The sequence below is a fragment of the Desmodus rotundus genome, chromosome 8, assembly GCF_022682495.2.
Source record: "Desmodus rotundus isolate HL8 chromosome 8, HLdesRot8A.1, whole genome shotgun sequence".
In the NCBI taxonomy this organism is placed as follows: domain Eukaryota; kingdom Metazoa; phylum Chordata; class Mammalia; order Chiroptera; family Phyllostomidae; genus Desmodus; species Desmodus rotundus.
The window spans coordinates 99,259,170-99,274,233 of NC_071394.1; the positions used below are offsets into that span (position 1 = coordinate 99,259,170).

Consider the following 15,064-nt stretch of genomic DNA (forward strand, 5'->3'; position numbering starts at 1 on the left):
CTGAAAAAACTCAATACTATTAGGAGTCACTCTCAATTTTCCTCCAACCGACCCTAGGGATCACTAATCTACTTTCTGTCTTTATAGATTTGCCTCATCTAGGCATTTTATATAAGTAGAATCATGCCATATGTGATCTTCTGTGTCTGGCTTCCTTTTCTTAGTGTAATGTTTTCAAGGTTTTGTTCATGTTGTAGCTTGTTTCAGTACTGCATTCCTTCTAGTGGCTGAATAATATTCCACAGTATGGATAGACCACATTTTATTTATCCATCATCAGTTGATGGACATTTGAGTTGTTTATACTTCTTTGCTCTTATGAAAATGCTGTTGTGAACACTTGTGTACCAGTCCATGGGTAGACAATGCTTTCATTTCTCTTAGGCATATATATACCTAGGAGTGGAATTGCTGGGTCATATAGTATCTCTCTGTTTCAACTTTTGAGGAGCTTCCAGACTCTTTCTAGAGAGGTTGATGTACATCACCAGCAGCAGAGCTCAGGGGCTCTGTTTTCTCTACATCCTCACCAACACTTGTTATTATCTGTCTTTTTGATTATAGCCTCTCTGCGGGGTGTGAAGTGGTTTCTTATTGCAATTTTGATTTGCGTTTTCCTGATGATTAGTGGCATTGAGCATCTCTTTCTGTACTTATTCATACTTCATATATTCTACATAAAAGCCCTTTATCAAATATATGGTTTTCAAATATTTTCTACAATTCCAACAGTTGTGTTTTCATTTTCTTGACAATGTCCTTTGAAACACAAAAGTTTTTAACTTTGTTGATGTCCACCTTACCTATTTTTCCCTTTTGTGGATTTTGCTTTTGGTGTCAGATTTAAAAACATAATTCACTTAAGAAAGTTATATGAACATATTATTTATTGTGTGATAGAAATGAATACATATTATTTGTACATATATATCTCATATGCACAAATAACATATTTTATATATTGTGTAATATATATTTTATGTATATGGAAAATACTTTAAATACTTTGAGTTTATATGTACATTCTTCTGGAGAACATTCTTAGTGAAATCCAGAAAACAAGGTACGACCTAGACTCAAATGCCATTGAAAAAGGCATGCATTTTCTACCTGGGAAAATTGTTTTAAAAAGTTGGAGGAGGACAAGGTGGGACTGAGGGAATGAATTTTATCCTTGTGAGTGGCAACACTGTTATAAGAAGAACACTAGATGTGGGCAACATTTCTTGAGGTTCTGTAACATGAAAATATTTTGCACCTGGGCAGGAAGTTCATAGTTTTGCTCACAAGTACCATAAAACAGGTTTGGTGAATTCTTTAAATCCAGAATCAGTGGAAATTTGTTTTTCTTAGGACCAGACACTAGATGTCTCAGTTACATGGAGTCTGCAATGAGAAAAGGGGAATTCACAAACAAGATCGGCGCAAAATGTGAACTATGTAGTCTTCTCTATGATCTAGCTTGTTATGTGCGGTATTGAAATTTAATGTCAATTAAACTTTCTTAGAAACCAGGCTGTATAGATAGTTATTACCTTTTTAAAAAATACTTTTAAAAAAGATTTTATTTATTTATTTTTAGAAAGAGGGGAAGGGAGGGAGAAAGAGAAGGAGAGAAATACCGGATGTGGTTGTCTATCTTGCACCCCCAGCTGGGGACCTGGCCTACAACCCAGGCCTGTACCCTGACTGGAAATCGAACCAGTGACCCTTTGGTTCCCAGGCTGGTGTTCAATCCACTGAGCCACACCAGCCAGGGCTACCTTTTAATTTCTTAACTAAAAATTCATTGAAATGCTAGAGATGCCCTGTAATTTCCTGGATGAGGAAATAAGAAAAAAAAATTTAGAGATTTTTAAAATTATATTTTGTTTATGCTATTACAGATGTCCCACTATTTTCCTCTTTGACCCCCTCTACCAAGCACCACCCCCCACTCCCTCAGGCAATCCCACACCATTATCCATGTGCATGGGTCATGCATATATATTCTTTAGCTACTCTATTCCCTGTACTGTACTTTACATCCCCGTGACTACTCTGTAACTACCATTTGTACTTCTTAATCCCGTTTTCACCTTTTTTGCTCATCTCCCAACCCCCTACCCATCTGACAACCAACAAAATGTTCTCTGTATCTATGATTCTGTTTCTGTTCTACTTGTTTGTTTATTTTGTTTTTTTAGATTCAATTGTTGGTAGATATGTATTTATTGCCATTTTATTGTTCACACTTTTTATACTCATCTTAAAAGAAGACCCTTTAACATTCACATAATACTAGTTTGGCAGTGATGAACTCCTTTAGCTTTTTCTGTTTGGGAAGCTCTTTATCTGTCCTTTGATCTAAACGATAGCTTTGCTCGGTAGAGCAATCTTGGTTGTAGGACCTATCTTTTCATCACATTGAATATTTCTTGCCAGTTCCTCCTTGCCTGCAAAGTTTCTTTAGAGAAATCAGCTGATAGTCTTATGGGTCTTATGGGAGCTCCCTTGTAGGTAGCTAACTACTTTTTTCTTGCTGCTTTTAAGATTCTTTCTTTTGTATTTTACCCTTGGCATTTTAATTATGATGTGTCCTGGTGTGATCCTCTTTCGGTTAATCTTATTTGGGACTCTTTACTTCCTGGAGTTGTATGTCTATTTCCTTTTCTAAGTTAGGGAAGTTTTCTGTCTTTATTTTTTCAAATAGTTCTCCAGTTTCTTGTGCTCTCTCTCTTCTCTATCTGGCACCCCTATGATGCGAATGTTGGAATGCTTGAAGTTGTCCCAGAGGCTTCTTACACTATCCTCATTTTTTCTTTGATTATTTTTTTCTTCCTGTTGTTCTGATTGGCTGTTTTTTGCTTCCTTATATCCCAAATCATTGATTTGATTCTTGGCTTCATCTACTCTTCTGATTCCCTATAAATTGTTATTTCAACTAGTGTATCCTTCACTTATGACTGGATTTTTTTTTTTTAATTTTTTTTCAATTTTTATTGTTATTCAATTACAGTTGTATGCCTTTTCTCCCCTTCCCTCCCCCCACCCCTGATTGGATCTTTTTTATACTGTTGAGGTTCTAAGTTCATTGAGCATCCTTATAACCAGTGTTTTGACCTCTGCATCTAGTCAATTGCTTGTCTCCATTTTGTCTAGTTCTTTTTCTGGAGTTTTGTTCTGTTCTTTCATTTGGGCCATGTTTCTTTGCCTCCTCATTTTGGCAGCAGCCCTGTGTTTGTTTCTATGTATTAGGTAGACTTGCTATGTCTCCTAGGCTTGGTAGAGTGGCCTAATGTAGTACGTGTCCTATAGGGTCCTGTGGCACAGTCCCCCCTATTACCTACACTGGGTACTCAAGGTGCACCCATTCTGTGAGCTGTGTATACCCTTATAGTTGAGCCTTGATTGCTCTTGGCACAACCAAGGTCAGCCACTGCTTGTTTTCTGTCCGGGGTCACACAGCATAAGTTACAAAACAATCAGCAGATGTCTGCTACTTATGCTGGGCTTGGAGGTGCCCAGGCAAGGCCAAGCTGTGAACCAAGGTCGGCTGCTGCTAGTGCCGGGCTTGGGGCAAATTAGCAAGAGATACAGGGCTCACTGAAGCCAGATGCTGCTTTTTTGAGAGAATTTAGGAAAATCTAAAGAGTGGGTCAAGACAAGCTGTTCATATTGAAAAGCCACTAGAAACAGCTTGGATGGGCCTGAAGGTTGGGTGGGGCAGGGCCTCAAGGAATCACCAGGGTGGGGTAAACAGTGTGAACCAGGTTGATGGAGTCTCAGATATGGTGCCTGCCTGCCAGCTCTGTGGGGTGAAGGCCCAGAAAAGAAACAATAGCTTCTGCCAGCACTTCTGTCCAGGAGAAAGCTGGCCCCCAGCTCTCGCCCTGGTGCCAGACAACTCAGCTCTTCCCTGAATGTCTCTAATGCTCCCCAATCTGCTGCCCCCATGCTGAAGCTCAGAGGGAGTGAGTTTGAGTTAGTCTATGTGTGGGCCCTTAAAGGAGAACTACCTGGGACTCCAGAAGTTTCTGTCTCCCACAGCGTCAATCCCCACTGGTTTCCATTGGTTTTTACAGCCAGAAGTTATAAAGATTTATCTTCCTTGAACCATGGCTGGGGGACCTGGTGTAGAGCTGGGACCCCTCACTCCTGAGATATCCCTCCCGATTTTTTAATAAAGATATTTTGTATTTATTTTTAGAGAGAGAGGAAGGGAAGGAGAGAGAGAGAGAAACATCATTGTGTGGTTGCCTCTTGCACATCCCCTACTGGAGACCTGGCCTGCAATGCAAGCATGGCCCTGACTGGGAATCTAAGCGGCGATCCTTTGGTTTGCAGGCCCGTGCTCAGTCCACTAAGGTACACCATTTTTATCTGCCATGTATATATGTGGGACTAGCCCATTCTGCATCTCTGCCCCTCCTACCAGTCTTGATGTGGTTTCTTCTTTCATTCCATAATTGTAGAACTTCCATTCAGCTCGATTTTGAATAATGGCTGCTCTATAGTTTAGTTGCAATTTTGGTGTGGTTGTGTGAGAAGCGATCTGTGTTTACTTACACAGCCATTTTGATTGGAAGTCCTAGAGATTCGTCAAAAGACGTAAATGAAAGTGGAATGAGAAATCAGGGTAGAATCCATAAATTTACAGCTCCCTATACTGCCCTCTAGAAAGCAGCTATTTCCATTGAATAATTTACAAGATTTCTGTTAATGTAAAACCAGAAAGTGCTTAAGATGAGGCAGATATATTTAATAGAAGTATGACATATAGAGAGAAGCATTAAATTAGGAGCTAAAAGATATGATTTTTAAATACTGAAACCACTGCTTTTATTGCTCCAAGATGTCATTCAGATTCTCTCCATCTAGGTCTTGTTTGCCTCCAGCCTCCAGGAGTTGTTCAACATTCTTCTGGAGAAAGAATGTTGGAGAAGGTTCTTAGTGGATTCCAAGAACCAATGGAATTCTCATGGCCACCTTACAAATTGTAATTCTCATTACTATTATTTTTGTAATAAAAAAGTAAAATAAGCACCAAATCTATTAAACTATACCATGTGCGATGTGTCTCTCTGAAATTATCTCGGGTGCCCCTAGTGGTACACATACTCTGTTCTTGGGGAAGTGGGTTCCTAACTGCAGCCATATGCAGAGAAAAGGAGAAAGAATGAGAGCAGAACATGAATGAAGGAATTGTAGAAAAGAGGCCAAGAGAGCACATGACAATGATAATGATCCCGCATACACCTGTTCTTTCTCCTAGTTGTCCCCATGGGCTCCTCCCTACCCTGAGAGGGAGGGGAAAGAGTGGCACCCCGTGAAACCAGGGTGCTCCCTGGGGGTGGGTTAAGTGCAACAGGTACAAGTCACTCTGGTCCTCTGGCCCTGCCGATGTCCCTCCCTCTCACACACGTACACAGACCCTATTCTCTCTAACACACACACTACCTGCATCTAGGATAGCCTTCATTCTGCCTCCATAACTGTGGAGAAAGGGTGGAAATAAAAGGCCAATTGTTAGTACATGAGCCTCTAAGGTGACATTTTTGGAACTTCCTGGGAAATCACCCCTTGTCCTCAACCTCTTGCCCTCCCAGGGTCATTGCCAACCCCCACATGCCTCCCTCACAGGGCCATTTATCCAGGCTCACGTGGGTGTGCTGTTGAGGTGGGGCTCGCAAGGAGAGTTAAAAGGTTTTCAGTTCTGTTCCCAGACTGCTGAGTTTCACTGAGAAGAAACAAATGATGCCTGTTCTGCAAGGCCACACAATGAGCGGCTTTCTCCCAGAGCCATGACCTTTACCCAGGAAGAGGCTGAGCGCACTTACTGAGTCTCTGCATTTGCTGGAGAGAATCTGTGGCAAACAGAGCAAGAAGGCCCTCATTGTTGCCAAGGGCCTCCAGAACCACCAGAGCTATTTTCACAGAGCCCTCGTTCGCCTTGTCAATGGCCGTCATCCAGTTTTACTAAGGCAATGGATTATTTAAAGTTAAAAAATAATTTAGTTAGTTGAACTGGGATTGTCCTGGATGATTGCCAATGACTGCCAATGTGGCCATCCCATGGCAAACATGTTGGTTGCTCACTCATAGTTCATGTTTTCTCCGTCTGTGCTCAGAGACTCCAATTCTGTAGTTACTTGGTGACGATGAGCCCAGTCCCAGGTGATAACCCGTATTGTGGCCGTCTCTTTCCTCTTTGCCAAGAATTGGTCTAAATTGTGAACTCCTGAAAACCTTTGAGGAAAGGGATAAGCATGCCCTGCTGCACTTCTTCGTGCTCTTGGACTTGTGTGAGGGGCTTGTAACTTGGACTGGCGTTGGCCGTCTTCTGATTGTGAGGGTAGATATGGCAGAGCTGGCAGACATGAATAAAGGCCTCGGCCCATGTCGATACCACTGAGCTTCAGAGCTGTCTCCTTTGGGACATCTTAAGGTGGTTTTTCTGTGGATTGAAATCCAAAGCATCTTAACTGATCCACATACGTTTTCCCCAGCTGACCTAACATTATCAGGCCTAAAGCAAACCCTTCAGCAAACAATTTGTAAACAATCTGGTTTTATTATGGCTTAAAGCAAGATGCTGGACTCCAAAGGATTTCCAGGGAGTTTGATGGTGAGGCTACACTGCAGAGGAGCTGGTAATTGATTTGAACAATCAACATCAGGCTGAACAGCCGGGGAATCCTCTTTTCTGTCACAACAACAGCCTGCTTACCTGAGAATCAGCTCTTTCTTTGTGGAAGAATTTGGAACTGAGATCCATCCACCCATCCATCCATCAATTTATCCACCCATCCAGCAAATGTATATTAGACCCCCTCCATGTGAGCATTTCCTAGTGTGGCAGTGATGGGGGCCCCCAGTTCCCCTCAGCAGGTGCTGTGGGCACTGTGATGACCGTGGCAGTGCTGGGGCCCATGGGCTGTGGGATCTTTGGTCAACAGCCTCCCAGGCTCATCTGGAGGCAGTGCCAGAAGCACCTCAGCCTAACAGAGATTGTCCAGTGCCAACCATGCAGAGCCACTGTGTCAGCTGTGGGGTTAAAACACACCGCAATCATAAGATCAGGGCTATTGCATCGATACATGCAGAATAGTTGCCACCGGCTTGGAAGAAATTCTCTGAGAGGAGACGCAAGAAATGCTGCCTCATTAACAGTCACTTGACAGATGAGGACACAGACCCAGAGAGGACTAGTCACTTGTTTTATATAAATTAAAGCCATCAAGCATATACTTAAGGTTTGTGCATTTTACTGTGGTCACATTTTACTTCAATTAAAAAAAAAAGCAAAAGGAAACAAAAGAAAAAATGACTTTAGATATTTTTCTTACTATCATTAAAAAAAGGGATTTTTTGAATCAAAAGTGAAATTTTGAATCAGCAGAAAATCAGTGATACTTTACACATTTTCAGTTAGTAATCGTGGGAATGGCTCGGTTAATTTATCACCCCTGTCTTACTAAAAACTTTTCTAAATCTTAAGCTGAATTTTCAACATCAGTTTCAACAAGATGCTTCTAGCCGTGCGATATGTAATAGGAATGCTGGTATCTCTGTTAATCTTTAAGTTCAGAGTCATGCCTTGAAGTTGTTGGCTCCACTCAGGGGTTAGGAATGGTCACAAGGTTCAGAAAGGCCTGCGTACGTGTAAGAGAACAAGCTTTAGATGGCCATGAGCAGTTTGCCTGGGCCAGCTGGGTTTATCTCCGATCATCCTCAGCACAAGGAATCCTAAAGGCATCAAATGTCGGAACTGGCTTGGAGAACACCTAACCTCATCTTTTCCCTCCCAGGAGGCACAGGAGTAAGGTTCTACTCAGCAAAAGGGGAGTTCACAGGCCCACTGAAAACCCAGGGGTAGCATTCACTTCTGGTACGGGTGGATTCAGGGCTAAAATAATGTTATCAGAACTCAATTTCCACCTATCCTGAGGTTCTTCCATTGTGCTAAGTCATAACCTCAGGAACTCCCAGGTGGCCCCACTCAGCTCCAGGTGTTCCACATGCTGACCCGAAGGAGACAGTATCTCCAAACTGTATCTCCTCAGCTCCAAAGTCAGGAGATAAACACATTCTCTCCCTTACCACATTCCCAGGGGCCCTTAAATCTTATTGGCTCTGAGTGGGTTTCAGGCATATTGCTGAGCCTGTGACCCTGGAAATGCAATGTTTTGATTGGCTTAGACCTAGGTTACCTGCTTCTTCCTCAGAGGTCTTCCCAGATAAATGGACAGCTTCCTTGTCTTCCCATGGGGCTTCCTGCTGCCAGTGTACCTCTGTACCTGTGTTGCCACTCTCCAGGGCCGGGCAGGTTCATGGTATTTATGCAGACAGAAAAATATTCATGGAGCCGTTGGGATGTCTGGCATGCTTTTATTCATGGGCGGGCGAGCCACGCACGTTGCAAGCTGCATGTCTATCTGTATGTCTCATGTTGTGGCCCTTGCTCCCCAGTGTGGCATCTATCGTGGCACCTGTCCCCTTGTGCATCTCTCATCATCATTGCCCCCAGCAGGGAGTCCCTACCTGTTCAAGAGCTAGAGGGGAACAAAGCCGGAAAACTGCCAGAACATTACATAACATAACATAATTCTGCGCATGCGAGCCCACTTCATGTTATAGGAACAATTTATCAGACCCAGTCTCAAGGGTATGAGAACACAAATTATCAGGCCCCTCCAAGGCTATGGGAACACTGCTGCCCTTAGTTACCCAGACGCCTGGGTGAGGAAGCCAGACTGCCTCCAATCACCCTACAGTGCCTCTTTCTGGTTTCCCACGACCATCACACATCTGTTGACCAGTGTCTCTGAGGTGCAGTTCCCTGGCTGCCTGGCTGGGGAACAGACTACACACCCTAATGGCTCATGAAGCTGTTGGTCTCATCTGGCCTCTGAGGATGGCAGCCTCTTGGCCCTGGCTGCTATAAGAGGTGGGTGCCATCATGTGGCAATCCACTGGTTTTTAGGTGTCCTAGTACTTCGCCCTCATGCTAAAAAGGCCGTTTCTTCCCCTCTATCCTTAGTGGATAGGTGGCCCTTGGTGGCATCTCTTTGCTCTGTTGGTGGCCAATTGAGAACACTGGCAAGTTGGTCCATGGTATGCAGCTGTTGCCCACAGGTAGCTCTTGGCCCACAAGTGGCTCGTAGATGTTTCTCATTCTTTGCAGGCAGTTCACAGGCACCTTCTCATTTCGCCCCTCTCACTGGGTGGTACCACTCCAGGCCACCCCACAGCAGCCATCCTTACTCTGTCGGGGTCTTTGCATGTTACCTCAGGCCTCTGTGTGTGTGTGTGTGTGTGTGTGTGTGTGTGTGTGTGTGATATGAAGTAAACTCCCAGTAGTGCAGAAAGAAGCAAGTGTAACTAGTTTATGGAATGGGCTGCACCTGGTCAGCCACACTGCAAGTTTGAAGCAGAACCTGTTCTGTGTCTCAAGTTATTACCTTGTCTTATTCTGAGTATTCGCTGAATGTTAAGCCAAAACTCTCAGGGTTGGGATATCAAAGGGTAAAGTAATACTGAGAAAATTGCCGATAGCATGTACACACTTGGTTAACGTTTGTTTCCTTCCATAAGCTAGGCAGAGAGCAAGTTAATGAAGAGGGGCAGGCAGGACGCTGTTGGGAGGTGCTCTGCTGTGCAGTCCCAGCTGCAGCAGCAGTGCCCTCTGCTGGCAAGGTTTTCCTCTCTGGTCCTCACAAAGTTTGGAGTCTCCTCCAGGTCTGTCTGGTTCACGGATCTTCAGAGCTGCTACAAGAATGACGCTCAGCAAGGGTAGGGCTGACCTGGCTTTCACACTGGACGTTAAGCAGGGGTTTGGAGGTTCCAGCAGTTGGGAGTTTAAGCACAGATCCTATCTCAACCTCCATCGGCTTCCTCTCAAATGCAGACAGCTTATTTACATTAATCATTTTCCAGACACATTAAAAAAAATGCTTTTCCCAAAAAAGAACATATTTAAGAGCAAGTTGCACATATTCAATCAAGTTTATGAAATTTCTTAGTTTGAAATTTGACAAAATTAAGTGAAAACACTGTCAAAATAAGCTCACTTTTTTCTGTCTGTGGGTCAGAGGATGGGGCACCCTTTACAAACACCAACCCAAATCCGACACGTGGCGTTGCCACACGTCATCTCACCACAGGTGCGTGAAATGCTGCTGCTGGTCAGGGCCCGAGCCCCCACCCCAGCCAGGCCGACCTGCCTGCACCGTCCGGGTGCATGAGTAGCGGAGACTCTGGGCTGGAACGCTGGATGGCCGAGATGAAGCTGTCATGACAGGCCTCAGGGATCACGCTGCTGCAGTTACTGACGAAGCAGCTCCTGTCCCCGGGCGACCACGTGGTGGGCACTCGAGGGCCTCTCCCAGCCCACTCTGCTCTCGTGGATTCTCAGTTTGCCCTCAGGGTCGGGTCTCTGCAACCACATTCTCATAGGCTCTTTCCCTTCAACCAGAGCTGATTGGACCAGTTCACTGACCAAAGGGATCCAATCCCCTCAACAGGAGGTGGAGGAGGGTGGGAACCAGATACCCTTTTCCAGAAATTAGCGATTCGGACACAGGAATGATAATCAACCTCTGATGGACACTTGGGCTGAAAGGTCCTGCAGGGTTGGCCAGCATCTCCCACTGCAGCCAGGGAGTGGCAGAGAAGGCTGGTCTGCACAGAGAGAACTGAAGGATGGTGACACACGGGGACGCACAGAGCGGGTGCCTGGAGAGAGAGAGGTTTCTGCTTTCAAGTTCCACTTTTCGTCCCTTCTCCCTCAGGTTCCGTCCCACACTCTTGACTCCTCCTCGCGTCCCATGTTGCTCAAATAGCAGACGGCCCCTGAGACAGGTGCACTTCTCTGTTCGGTTCACATTTAATGCAGAGCAAACTAGTTCCAAAAACTTTTGCTTGGGAGCTCAGAATCTGAATTCTGTCCAGATAGCCAGGAACACCCAGAATACAGTGGGGCCTCTGCTAATTGTATTTTCTGGATAAGTGAGGGTTCGGCAGAAAACTTTGTTTCCATCTTTGTTATAAAAATCTGTCTAAAATGCATAAATAAAAAACAGATTGGAAACAATTTAAACATCTATCAGTAGGACACTGGTTAGAAATTTGTGAGTGGAGTACTATGCAAGCATTAAAAAGATAAGACAGAAGATGGTCTGTGAGTGTATATAACCCGCTGTCTTCTCAGACCGCCGGCCATCCGAATAAAGCGCCCATAAAGATTCAATCCCTGTCTCTGCTTATTGGGTCTGGTAGGTGACAGGCAGCACAAACGCTGGCTTTTCTGGTTTCATATTCTGGTGACTCCTTTCTGGGACAGACATTGGGACTCTCCAGTAAGTCCGGGTATTTCGTGGGGAGTTCCACTGGCTGTCTGGACTGGTGGGCCCCAGGGTGTGGATTTGGAGGCTCCCTATCAACTGTCAAGTGACTTCACTTGGGGACTCTCCTTCTCTGACTCTTGGGACCTCTTGTCGCCTTCACTTTTTGGTGGAATCATTGCACTTTCTGGTTCAGGTTACGATCCCGGGACACACCTTAGTCAGGAATTAAGGTGCCTTCTGGTTTTTGTGATATTACAGAGCTTTATCAGGTGGGATGCAGGGAAAAGCCTCCATTCTGGGACACAGCTCTTTGGGGTGAGTGTTGGCTAGTTGGTTGAATTATGCTGATAAACCTATGACTAACAAGAAAGTGGTTTTTATTGTAATGCTGTTTGTCTTATATATTGTATAATCTAGACTCAGAAGAGCGCTGGTGGCTGAATGGATCTCTAAGTTACTGTATTATACTGCAATTAGAGTTGTTTTGTCAAAGACCAGGGAAGTGGGACAAAATGCCTTACCTAGAACCTTCCATGAGTTCACATAATCAGGATGCTGGATTAAAAGGAAATAGATTAATGGTCCAGAGAAAAGGGAATTTGCCTGTGAAAGACGGCAGAAGCTCAGAGGAGAGGGACCAAGAAGATCTGGATATCATGGCAGCTGTGAGCAAGGTCAGGGTTCCCACACCCCCCCTCCCCCAGCCCTGGGGGGTCTTCCTCCTTACTCAGCTGAGGGAACTGGGGAAAATGAGTCTGAACTGGTGTCACCATCTCGAACCCATCAGGGAACCAAATTAGGTGGAGGACAAGCCCCAATCAGGGCAGGGAAATACCCTTCGCAAAAACTTCCAGTGGGGGTAGGGCCAAAGGGCCAGCCTGCTGGATATTATGGGCATAGGCTCCGCTTTCTACGTCAGATCTGTTACACTGGAAAAGCTCTGAAAGGACCAGAGTATACATCCCTATAGAGTGGACGAAGGAGTACACCAAAGCTTTTGAGTCCCTGAAGGTGCACCAGCTTCTGCACCGGCCTTGGGGTTTCTGAACCTACTAAAGCTCTTTCAATTATAAATTCATGAAAGGCAGGGCGTTGCCTTAGGAGTCCTCACCCAAATGCTTAGTGACATTTCACAACCCATGGGCTTACTTGTCAAAGAAATTAGATCCCACTATCCAGGGGTGGCCAGCCTGCTTGAGGGCTGGGTCAGCCACCTGCAAGCTCTTACAGGAAGCTGAAGTTTTCCTTGGGACAGCCCACCAAGTGTTGAGCCTCCTGGAAGGGAAGAATGTGGCTCACTGCTGGAAGAATGGGTAGGCACCAAGCCATTCTTCTCAACCACCCCAATGTCTCCCTCAAAACGGTAAGTTAACTCCTGCCTCTCTTCTCCCAGAGCCCGACTCGGCTGCACTGACGCCTGACTGCGCTGAAATAACCGATGAAGTGTATTCTAGCAGAATTGATTTACAGGACCATCCCGTAGAAGAGGCAGCCTGGACTCTATATGCAGATGGAAGCAGTTATATGGACAAAGGAAACAGAAAGGCTGGGTATGCAGTTGTGATTCTTAAAGGAATAGCAGAGGTCAGGGCCTTGCCGCTGGGAACCTCTGCTCAGAAGGCTGAACTGATGGCATTGACGAGGGCACTGGAATGTCACATGAAAAGAGAGGGAATGTGTGTACTGACTCCAGGGAAGCTTTCCTAATTTTGCAATCACCTGGTTCCATCTGGAAGGAAAAAGAACTGTTAACCTCCAATAAAAAGGAGATTAAGCATGCAGCAGAGATTTTAAAATTATTAGAGGTTGTTCATGTACTTTTACAGGTGGCAGTTACGCACTGCCTGGGGCATCAGAAAAAGGACTCTGAAGTGGCTAGAAGAAACAATCTGGCTGACCGGGCAGCGAAAGAGTCACTAAGGGAACATTTATAATGCCTTTGGTACCTGTTCTAGATTTGTCACAATTTGACCCTGAATATTTGGCTGTAAACTTAGAGGAAGCTGAGAGCTGGGGTTTTGATGAAGAAGGAGCTGATAGTGGATGAAGAAAGAATAAGAAAGGCTTCTTGAACTTTTAGTGGAGCTAGTCATGAAGCACTTGCATGAGGCCACTCACTATGTAAGGGACTCATTAACTGTGTATATTAAACTGTAGCTCACAAATCCTGGAATTTCTAAAGCCACACGGAAAGTAATTGCTAGGTGTATTGTGTATCAGAAGAACAACCCCAAGACAGATCCCCGCCAAAAGAAAGAAGCAAAACAATACCAAGGACAGAGCCCATTTAAGGACTGGCAAATAAACTTTACCCAGATGCCAAGGGGCAGAGGGTGGAAATATTTGTTAGTCTTTGTTGACACCTATTCAGGATGGGTAGAAGCCTATTCTACTAGAACAGAGAAATCCTCAAAGGTAGTGAAAGCCTTACTGAAAGAAATAATTCCTCACTCTGGCCTGCCCTGCAGCATCCAGAATGATAATGGACCTGCTTTTGTTTGAGAAATTACACAGAAATTTAGTAAATTTTTGGAAATCAAATGGAGACTCCACATGGCATGGAGACGTCAGGCTTCTGAAAGAGTAGAGAAGATGAATCACACTTTGAAGAAAAATATAGCCAAACTGTGTTAAGAAACTCGTCTCCACCCTGGCTGGTGTGGCATGGTAGATTGAGTGCCAGTCTGCTAACCAAAAGGTCATTGGTTCAATTCCCTGTCAGGGCACATGCCTGGATTGCGGGCCAGGTTCTGGTTGGGGGTGTGTGAGAGGCAACCGATCAATGTAGCTCTTACACATTGATGTTTCTCTCGCTGTCTTTCTCCCTCCCTTCTCTTCTCTCTAAAAATAAATAAAATCTAAAATTAAAGAAAAAGAAACAACCAGTGAATGCATAAATAAGTGCAACAACAAATCAATGTTTCTCCCTTCCTCTCTCTCTCTAAAAAAAAAATCAATAAGTAAAAATTTAAAAGACAAAAGAAAAAAAGAAACTCATCTCCATTGGGATCAAGCTTCATCAATTGCCCTGCTCAGGATAAGGGTGGCTCCTCAAAGTGGGGTTCAACTGAGTCCTTATGACATTGTGTGTGGGTAACCACTTCATGCTACGATTGGGGTGGGAGACATGTATGCAGATCGAGAAGTGAAGGTAAGGAAATATGCACAACACTTAGGTCAGCCCTTAGCTGTGATGAATGACCTTGCTTGTGTTAAAGACTTTTCCCCCCAAGGTTTGCTGCATTCCTTTGAGCCTGAAGATAAGGCGCTACTGAAGACTTGGAAGACAGGTTCTCCAGAAAGCTGACTAGGGGAGAAGTGGACTGAACCTTGGGACATAACCCCTCACATCCCCACCGCAGTCAAACTGGCAGAAATAAAACCACGAAACACCAGAGGAATGATGGACTGCCGAACCTCAAGAAGACCTGAAAGTCATTTTTTGAAAACAATGACTTATATTCTTCAATTACTTTTTGTTTAACCCCATGTTATGGAGAACTTATTCCTTTCAAACGGGATGAAAATATTTGGGTATATTTAGCAGAAATGTTTTGAACATCTCTGACTTTTGCCTTGCAGGAGGGACTTACGTTGAACCAACCTTCACTTCATATCTTATAGGTGTTTGTACTCCCCTGGAAAGCCTTAGAAATTATACTTAGTTTAAGGATATCAATAAGAAAATATCCTATTCCAATATTTATAATTGGGGCCTGTGGTAACTCTAAAGGACA

The 15,064-nt window shown here is 44.4% G+C and overlaps 1 long non-coding RNA gene across 4 annotated transcripts in view; it reads left to right on the forward strand.

The window, feature by feature from the left end:
* The window catches only part of LOC112301114 (uncharacterized), an 82,471-nt gene extending 69,086 nt beyond the window's left edge, over positions 1–13,385 (forward strand). For 3 of the 4 annotated variants that reach the window (XR_011651543.1, XR_008427466.1, XR_008427465.1), the window contains 2 exons: positions 4,190–4,347; positions 4,861–5,040. This is a non-coding gene — a long non-coding RNA (uncharacterized lncRNA). Of the gene's footprint in view, positions 1–4,189; positions 4,348–4,860; positions 5,041–12,720 lie in introns of those variants that run through there. The other variant, XR_008427467.2, reaches the window with a different exon arrangement.
* The last annotated feature ends 1,679 nt before the right edge of the window (positions 13,386–15,064 follow it).